Here is a 9261-nt window from a genome sequence, read left to right as displayed (position 1 = left end):
CACAGTGCAGTATGGGAATCAGAAGGAGAGTTAAAATGGTTAGCAACCAGGAGATCCAGCAGCCCTTGGAGGCCCAAGCACCAGTTCTTCCTTGTGGCCACCTGACAAAAACTAGTGGATGGTCTAACTAGATGGATACTTCCTTGCAGAAAATTACCAAGTTTTCTTTGTTACCCCTGTTTAGTGTTGATACAATAGGTTCACATCCAAAATGTTTAGATTGGAGATATAGCATGGAAATAGGCCCTTTAGCCATACTGGCCATCAATCACCCGTTCATACTAGTTCTATGTTGTCCCACGTTCTCATGCACTCCCTACACACTAGGGACAATTTTAGAGGCCAATTAACCTACAAACCTGCAGGGGAGGAATCCGGAGCACCCGGAGTAAAGTCACGGACATGCGAACTCCACTCAGGTATGTTGCAGCTAACACAGGAATTAAATGGCATATCGCGTTAATTTCTACCCTGCATCTTTGCTGACCTTTTAGGAATTTGTCCTCTGAGGGTGGTCCAATATGGATGATTTTATCATCAATTGAACTCTTCTGGGGCCATTCCAATCTTACGCCATGAGTTTTCCAACAGGCTAATCTACCTAATCTGCCTAGGGCCAGATCACTGTATCTGTAGCTCCTTCCTACCTGGTGACTGAAGATTTAGATACTAAGTTCTTTAGTTTTAGAGATACAGCATGGAAACAGGCCCACTGGGTCTGCACTGCACTGCACCCTGTATACTAGTTCTATCCTACACAATAGACACAATTTACAGAAACTTATAAACCTGCAGCAGTGACTAGTGGGGTGCCGCAAGGCTCAGTGCTGGGACCCCAGTTATTTACAATATATATTAACGATTTAGACGAGGGAATTAAATGTAAATTATCCAAAGTTTGTGGATGACACAAAGCTGAGTGGCAGTGTGAGCTGCGAGGAAGAGGCTGCAGGGTGACTTGGATAGGTTTGTGAGTGGGCAGATGCATGGCAGATGCAGTATAATGTGGATAAATGTGAGGTTATCCACTTTGGTGGCAAGAACAAGAAGGCATATTATTATCTGGATGGTGTCAGATTAGAAAAAGGGAAGTGCAACGAGACCTGGGTGTCCTTGTCCATCAGTCACTGAAAGTAAGCATGCAGGTACAGCAGGCAGTGAGGAAAGCAAATGGCATGTTGGCCTTCATAGCGAGAGGATTTGAGTTTACAAGCAAGGTGGTCCTGCAGTTGTACAGGGCCCTGGTGAGACCACACCAGTTTTGGTCTCCTAATTTGAGGAAAGACATTCTTGCTATTGAGGGGGTTCATCAGGTTAATTCCCGGGATGGTGGGACTGACATATGATGAAAGAATGGGTCAATTGGGCTTGTATTCACTGGAATTTAGAAGGATGAGTGGGAATCATATAAAATTCTTAAGGGATTGGACAGGCTATATGCAGGAAAAATGTTCCCAATGTTGGGGGAATCCAGAACCAGGGGTCACAGTTTAAGAATAAGGGTTAGGCCATTTAGGACTGAGATGAGGAAAAACCTTTTCACCCAAAGAGTTGTGAATCTGGAATTCTCTGCCACAGAAGGCAGTGGAGGCCAATTCACTGGATGTTTTCAAGGGAAAGTTAGATTTAGCTCTTAGGGCTAACGGAATCAAGGGATATGGGGGAAAAAGCAGAAACGGGGTACTGATTTTGGATGATCAGTCATGATCATATTGAATGGCGGTGCTGGCTCAAAGGGCGGAATGGCCTACTCCTGCACCTATTTTCTATGTTTCTATGCACATCTTTGTAATGTGGGAGGAAACCGGAGCACCCAGAGAAAATCCATGTGGTCACAAGGAGAACGTACAACCTCTACACAGACAGCACCCATAGTCAGGATCGAACCATAGTCTCTGGCACCATACGGCAACAATAGTACCGTTGATAGATACAAAAAGTTGGAGTTACGCAGCGGGACAAGCAGCATCTCTGGAGAAGAATGGGTGACGTTTCGGGTCGAGACCCTTCTTCACACTGCTTAGGGATAAGGGAAACGAGTTATAGACGATGTTGAGAGATAAAGAACACTGAATAATAGATATGCAAAAAAAGTAACGATGATAAGGGAGACAGGCCATTGTTAGCTGTTTGTTGGATGAAAACGAGAAGCTAGTGTGACTTGGGTGGGGCAGGGATAGAGATAGAGGGAATGCCGGGGCTACCTGAAGTGAGAAATCAATATTCATACCACTGGGCTGTAAGCTGCTCAAGCGAAATATGAGATGTTGTTCCTTCAATTTGCGTTTAGCCTCACTCTGACAATGGAGGAGACCTAGGACAGAAACGTTTGTGTGGGAATGGGAAGGAGAATTAAAGTGTCCAGCAACCGGGAGATCAGGTTGGTTCATGTGGGCTGAGCGAATGTGTTCAGCGGAACGATTGCCCTGTCTACGTTTGGTCTCGCCGATGTATAAGAGTCCACATCTTGAACAATGAATACAGTAGATGAGCTTGGAGGAGTTGCAAGTTAACCTCTGCCTAACCTGAAAGGACTGTTGGGGTCCCTGGACAGAGTCGAGGGAGGAGGTATAGGGACAGGTGTTGCATCTTCTGCGGTTGCAGGGGAAGGTTCCTGGGGAGGGGGTGGCTTGGGTGGGAAGGGATGAGTTAACCAGGGAATTGCGGAGGGAACGGTCTCTGCGGAAGGCGGAAATGGGAAAATGTGGCTCGTGGTGGGATACCCTTGGAGGTGGCGGAAATTTCAGATGATTATGTGGTGTATGCGACGGCCGATGGGGTGGAAGGTAAGGATTAGGGGGACACTCTCTGTTGCAACTAGGGGGATGGGGAGCAAGGGCAGAGCTGTGGGGTACCGAGGAGACACGAGTGAGAACCTCATCTATGATGGGAGAGGGGAACCCCCATTCCCTAAAGAATGTGGACATCTCGGATGTCCTTGTATGGAACACTTCATCTTGGGCACAGATGCGGCATAGACGGAGGAATTGGGAGTTGGGGATAGTCTATGCAGGAAGCAGGCTGGGAAGAAATGTAGTCAAGATAGTTGTGGGAGTCAATGGGTTTTCAATAGACGCCAATCAATAGTCTATTTCCTGTGATGGAGACTGAGATCAAGAAAGGAGAGGGAGTTGTCGGAGATGGTCCAAGTAAATTTGAATGCAGGATGAAAATTGATGGTGAAGTTGATGAAGTCCATGAGTTCTGCATGGGTGCATGAGGTAGCTCCGATGCAGAAGTCAATGTAACGGGGATAGAGTTTGGGGATAGGGCCAGTGTACGCCTGGAACAGGGATTGGTCAATATATCCTACAAAGAGGCAGGCGTAGCTGGGGCCCATGCAGGTGCTCATAGCCAGCCTTGCACTTGGAGGAAGTGGGAGGAGTCAAAGGAGAAGTTATTAAGGGTGAGGACCAGTTCCGCTAGGCGGAGTAGAGTGTTAGTAGAGGAAATGACCACTGGGTGGTGCCAGCAATGGCTGCTTCACCAACAGTCTGTCTGTCCCTTCTTTCTTCATTGTTTAAATAGTATGTGTTAAATGTATGTTTTTAGAGTTCTTTCCTTCCATCACAGTGAGGAATGTGGGGAATCTGCTGTGGTGATTATTTATGTTAACTTTTATGTAGTTGTGTATCATGTCGCTTTTTCCCCCCGTATGACTGTATGGTAATTCAATAAATGGCTGCACACAATCCTCTGTGTGCAGCCATGTCAGCAGCGTGTCAGTTTTTCCAGCTTTTTTTTGTTTTTTAGTGTGTTTTAAAGTGTGTATTTTGTGTTTCTTCGTGTGTTTTGTGTGGGGGGTGGTGTGGGGGGGTGAGGGGGAAACCGCTTCGGTCGCCTCCTCCATGGAGAGGCGACTTTTTCCAGGTCGCCTCCCCCGTGGCCTAACATCAAGGATCGACGCGGCCTTTCCCGGAGACGTGCCTGGGGCTTCAGCGGCGGGCGCAGCGTGGACTCTCGGCGTGGAGCGGGCGACCCTTGCTGGGGCTCGCTGGAGGGGAGCGCTCCGTTTCGCTGGCCCGGGGCAGCCGGCAGCCTGAAGTTGCAGCCTGAAGCCGCGGTCTGCAGAGCTCCAGCTGGTGCGGCGTCTACAGCCCGGGATCCCTCGTGGGGGACCCGGGGGAAGAAGAAGCCATCACTGCCGGCCCGCGGCCAACTTCTACCGCGGGTCCGGCATGGACTTACCATCACCCCTGGAGGGGAGCTTCGACTGCCGGCCCTGCGGTCTACGGTGCTTCTGGCTGCGGCGGGGACTTTAAATCTCGACCGCCGGCCTGCGGCCTACAACAACTTAAAGCCGCGGTCTCCGGTGAGGAAGAGCCGATCCTGGACTGACTGGACTCTGGTCCTGTACACGGGGGGGAAATGGAGGAGGACTGGCCAAATTTTTGTGCCTTCCACCACAGTGATGAATGCTGTGGTGGATGTTTGTGTTACAGTTTTATTGTGTGTTCTTTATTATTGTACTGCTGCTGACAACCCAAATTTCCACCAACCCTGGTTGTGTGGCAATAAATTATATCTATTATATCTATCTAAATTATATCTATATTGACTATAAAAGACCTTTGAAACCTTTGACATCTTTGAAATTGAATGGTTCTGCAGTCAATGAAGAAATGGATGGCTTTAAGGCCTTCCTGGTGGGGGTGGAGGTGTGGAGTGACTAAACGCCCATAGTAAAGATGAGGGAGTGGGGGCTCGGAAAGCAGGTCATTAAAGAGAGGAAGGGCTTGTGAAGTATCTTGGACATAGGTCGGGAGAGATTGGACATGGGATAGGATGGAGTCGAGGTACATGGAAATCATTTACACAGTTACATAGACAATAGGTACAGGAGTAGGCCTTTCGAGCCAGCACTACCATGCAATGTGATCATGGCTGATCATCCACAATTAGTACCCCATTCCTGGCTCCTCTCCATGCCCCATGATTCCACTAGCCCTAAGAGCTCCATCTAACTCTATTTTGAATGCATCCAGTGAATCAGCCTCCATTGTCTTCTGAGGCAGGGAATTCCACAAATTCACAACTCTCTGTGTGGAAACATTTTTCCTCATCTCAGTTCCAAATTGCCTTCCCCTTATTCTTAAACAGTGGCCCCCTGGTTCTGGACTCCTCCAACATCCTGTACAACCACAGAAGGACCTCTTTGCTCCTATACTCAATTTCCGTGGGACAGGAGCAGGCAGAAACAATGGGTCTGCCAGGGCAATTGTGTTTATGGATAAGGTAAAATTGGGCTGTGCAGGGATGGGAAACGATAAGGTTGGAGGCTGTGGAAGGCAGGCAGCCAGAAGTGATGAAATCAGAAATGGTATGTGAGATTAAGGCCTGGTGCTCGTCTGTGGGATCATGGTCCAAGAATAAGTAGGAGGAGGTGTCTGAGAGTTGGCACCTGGCCTCAGTGCGCTCTGAGAGTTGGCGCAACTGTACCGTACTGGGCTTCCCAAGTGGCTGATACATGACCATGTATTCTACCCCGATACCTCCTAATTCCAGTGAGATCATTTTGTCATCAGAAAGAGTTCAGTAACACAAAGGAGGAAGCTTTTAAATAATTACCCTAGACATGAAATTCCTGTATATTCTGCAATGTTTGTTTTTAATCCTTTACATTAAACTACCTACTTTTACAATGCAATTTATGATTTGTTTTTCCTATGTTCTTACCACATCTAGCGAATTTTGTATGTTGGTAAAACAATGTTATAACACACGTGAGATCTCTTGGAGCATAGCATTCTTGAATTGCATAATATTGCACTTGTTATGAAAGAATGATTAACCCTGTGCTTGGTGTTGAAGTAGATTGCCTAATTGTAACATATATAGATACCTAAAAGGAAATATAGCTATTACAAGAATGTAAATCTGAGTGTTCATTATTTTCAATATCTATAACTCCAATCAACTCCCACTTATGCTCATAAAAACTTTAAAGTTCTTGTAAGTCCAAAGTCAAAGCATGTTTTGTAATTCCTCAAATTCTTTCTGGAAAAATAATTTTGGAATTTGTTGGGTTTTTAAAATTTGTTTCTCCTTTATGTTTTTAATGATCGAGACCAATGTCATTGAGTGCATGAAAACCTTTATTGTGACTGTCAACTGTCTGAACTTTATGGGAAGGTTTTACCATTGAATGTCTTCATAACCAAGTTTCTTCCCAGCTATTATTAGGCAACTGAGCCATCCTATCAACAACTCGAGAGCGGTCCTGAGCTACCATTTTCCTCATTCAAGACCCTCAGACTATCTTTAATCGGACTTTACTGGATTTACCTCAAGTTGCACATGCATCGGGGTGGGAGATAGCAACTTTCACGTGGTCCGCCCTGTTTCGACGAATGCAATCAACCTGGCGTGCACAATCAAGTAAGATCAAATAGAACAAGTTGTCCTACAACTTTAGGCTGTGCACGCAAGAAGAAGAAGCACATGCATCCATACACTAAACATTATTGTCATCAGACCCAGTTGGAGGCCGCCAGCTCCGCGATTAGGCCTCAGCACAGACGGAGACGGGGGATATGACAAGAAAAGGTCGCATTCCCCCGAAGGAAGAGACTAAAACAAGTTCCCCCCCCCCCACACACATACACAACTAAAAAATTATAATCATAATATGATTGTAATCATATATAGTCTTTCCGCTAACTGGATACCACATAACAAAAAGCTTTTCACTGTACAGGTATCTCGGTACACGTGACAATAAACTAAACTGTGTTCTCATTTTATTCCTTTTTAACACATTTAGATAATCGTTTTCACATTCTCAGTTTATCTCATAGAACCTTAAAAATGATGGATTATACACCAACAACAGAGTTTCAAAAATTACCAAGCCTCGCCCTAGGCAAGCAACTTGCACTCTCTCCAGCAAGGACTCGCCACCATTTTAACTCCGCTTCCCCATAGTGTTACATCTGGCTGACGGTGACTTCTGGGTCAGAAACATCAGACTGGCATCGGCTTGGAAAAGGAATAATAACGGCTGCACCATTTCTGTTATTCTTTTTGCTCATGCCATGAACATGGTGGCCAAGTCAGCCGAGGTGGAATGCAGAGGCCCCCTAACCAAGTCTGGCGTCCGACAGCCCCCAATAAGAGCTTTTATGGACGACCTTACCATCACCACAACATCGGTCCCAGGAAGTAGGTGGATCCAACAAGGTCTTGAGAAACTTATCATCTGGGCAAGGATGAGTTTCAAGCCAACAAAGTCAAGGTCCATGGTGCTGAAGAAGGGGAAGGTGACTGACAGATTCCACTTCTTACTATCCGGAACTGCCATTCCCTCCATCACTGAGCAAGAGTTTGGGGAAGCTTTTTGACGCAACTCTGAAAGACTCTGCCGCCATTCAAAAGTCCATCGAAGACCTTGAATCCTGGCTCATCAAACTGGTGAGCCTGGCAGATTCAAGGCCGGGATCTATCAGCATTCCATCCTGCCCCGAGTCCTGTGGCCTCTGCTGATTTATGCTTTTCCATTCCGCAGGTGGCTTGGCCTTCCCCGCAGCCTCAACAGTGCAGCACTGTGTAGGACCAGTAACATCTTGCAGCTCCCATTCGGTGGCTTCACGGAAGAGTTTATGGTGGCGCGAACAACAGAAGCTCTGCAGTACAGGGACTCCAGGGAGCAGAAGGTGTCATCGGCAGGCGTCGAGGTGAGAACAGGGAGGAAATGGAGGGCGGCGAAAACAGTGGAGGTGGCCAAGTCATGCCTAAGGCAAAGGACAAAAGGACAAAGGACATTTATTGTCACGTACACCAATTGGTGCAGTGAAGTTCGAGTTGCCATTGCAGCACACAAATAAATAAACTCAAGAACACAACATTATAGAATTTAACATTAAACATAAAAAACATCCCCCCACAGTGGGATCAACGTTTCCCACTGTGAGGGAAGGCAGCAAAGTTCAGTCCACTTCCTCGAAGTACACCCGTGGTCGGGGCCTATTGAGGCCTTTGTGGTCCCGATGTTTCAGGCCCTCTCGCCGGGATGATGGAACAGAAGAACACTCTCAGCAGCTTGGAGTTCTGAAACGGCCGCTTCCTCCTGGAGACCGCGGCTCCCGAAGTCCACAGGCTGCGGTGGGCAGAGCTCCAACACTGGTGACCTCGGCGAGAGATCCCAGGCTCCGTGTTGATAAAGTCAGCGCCGCCGCGGCTGGAAGCTCCGCAGACCACAGCTCCACGATGTTAGAGTCGGCAGGCCCAGCACTCCGGAGCTCCAACACGGGAACCCAGGTAAGGCATTGCCCCGCTCCGCGATGGTACCTCAGTGCTGAAGCTGCAGCTCGAAGCTCTGGCCGGTCTCCGACAGGAAAGGCCGCGCCAATCCAAATGGTAGGCCGCGAGGAGGGGGGGCGAAAATGCGGCTCGGAGGAAGGACGTATCCTCGCCCAGGTAGGGACTGAAAAAAACGGTTTCCCCCTTTCCCCCCCCAACCCACACGTAAAAAGACTAAAAGGCCTCCAGAACAAAAATTAAAATAAAAAAAGGGTGAAGAACGAACAGCTGCAGGCGAGGCTGCCACACTCTATCGCGCCACCACACAAATTTAAAAAATGCATTGGTGGGAGTCATGGCAACTGGCAGAGTGGATTTGGGATACTTCCCGAAGACACCGATTGGCAAGGCCCGGGGCAAGGAGAGACACCATCTAATCCAGGAAGAGGTCCGAGCAGGTGTGGAGGAAGAGCGTGTGAGCAGGACGGTGGGGCTCAGGCAGCAGGGAGCGTGGACAAAGTGGGAGAGCATACCGTAACGCATACCGCATGATTACCTGGTCAAACATCATGCAGGCAGACTTCCAGCGCGTACGGTTCCTTGTCCAAGCTGTCTACGATGCCCTACCAAGCCCAGCAAACCTCCACGTCTGGGGCAAACGTAGAAACATAGAAAATAGGTGCAGGAGTAGGCCATTCGGCCCTTCGAGCCTGCACCGCCATTCAATATGATCATGGCTGATCATCCAACTCAGTATCCTGTACCTGCTTTCTCTCCATACCGCCTGATCCCTTTAGCCACAAGGGCCACATCTCACTCCCTCTTAAATATAGCCAATGAACTGGCCTCAACTACATTCTGTGGCAGAGAATTCCAGAGATTCACCACTCTCTGTGTAAAAAATGTTTTTCTCATCTCAGTCCTAAAAGATTTCCCCTTTATCCTTAAACTGTGACCCCTTGTTCTGGACTTCCCCAACATCGGGAACAATCTTCCTGCATCTAGCTTGTCCAACCCCTTAAG

The 9261-nt window shown here is 47.8% G+C and overlaps 1 protein-coding gene across 1 annotated transcript in view; it reads right to left on the bottom strand.

Annotated features, from left to right (window-relative positions):
* Positions 1 to 9261, bottom strand: part of eef1aknmt (eEF1A lysine and N-terminal methyltransferase) — a 106067-nt gene that overhangs the window by 65082 nt on the left and 31724 nt on the right. The window lies entirely within an intron of this gene.

This window comes from Amblyraja radiata, chromosome 10 (assembly GCF_010909765.2).
Source record: "Amblyraja radiata isolate CabotCenter1 chromosome 10, sAmbRad1.1.pri, whole genome shotgun sequence".
Classification (NCBI taxonomy): Eukaryota; Metazoa; Chordata; class Chondrichthyes; order Rajiformes; family Rajidae; genus Amblyraja; species Amblyraja radiata.
This window is presented reverse-complemented; position numbering and strand designations above follow the sequence as displayed.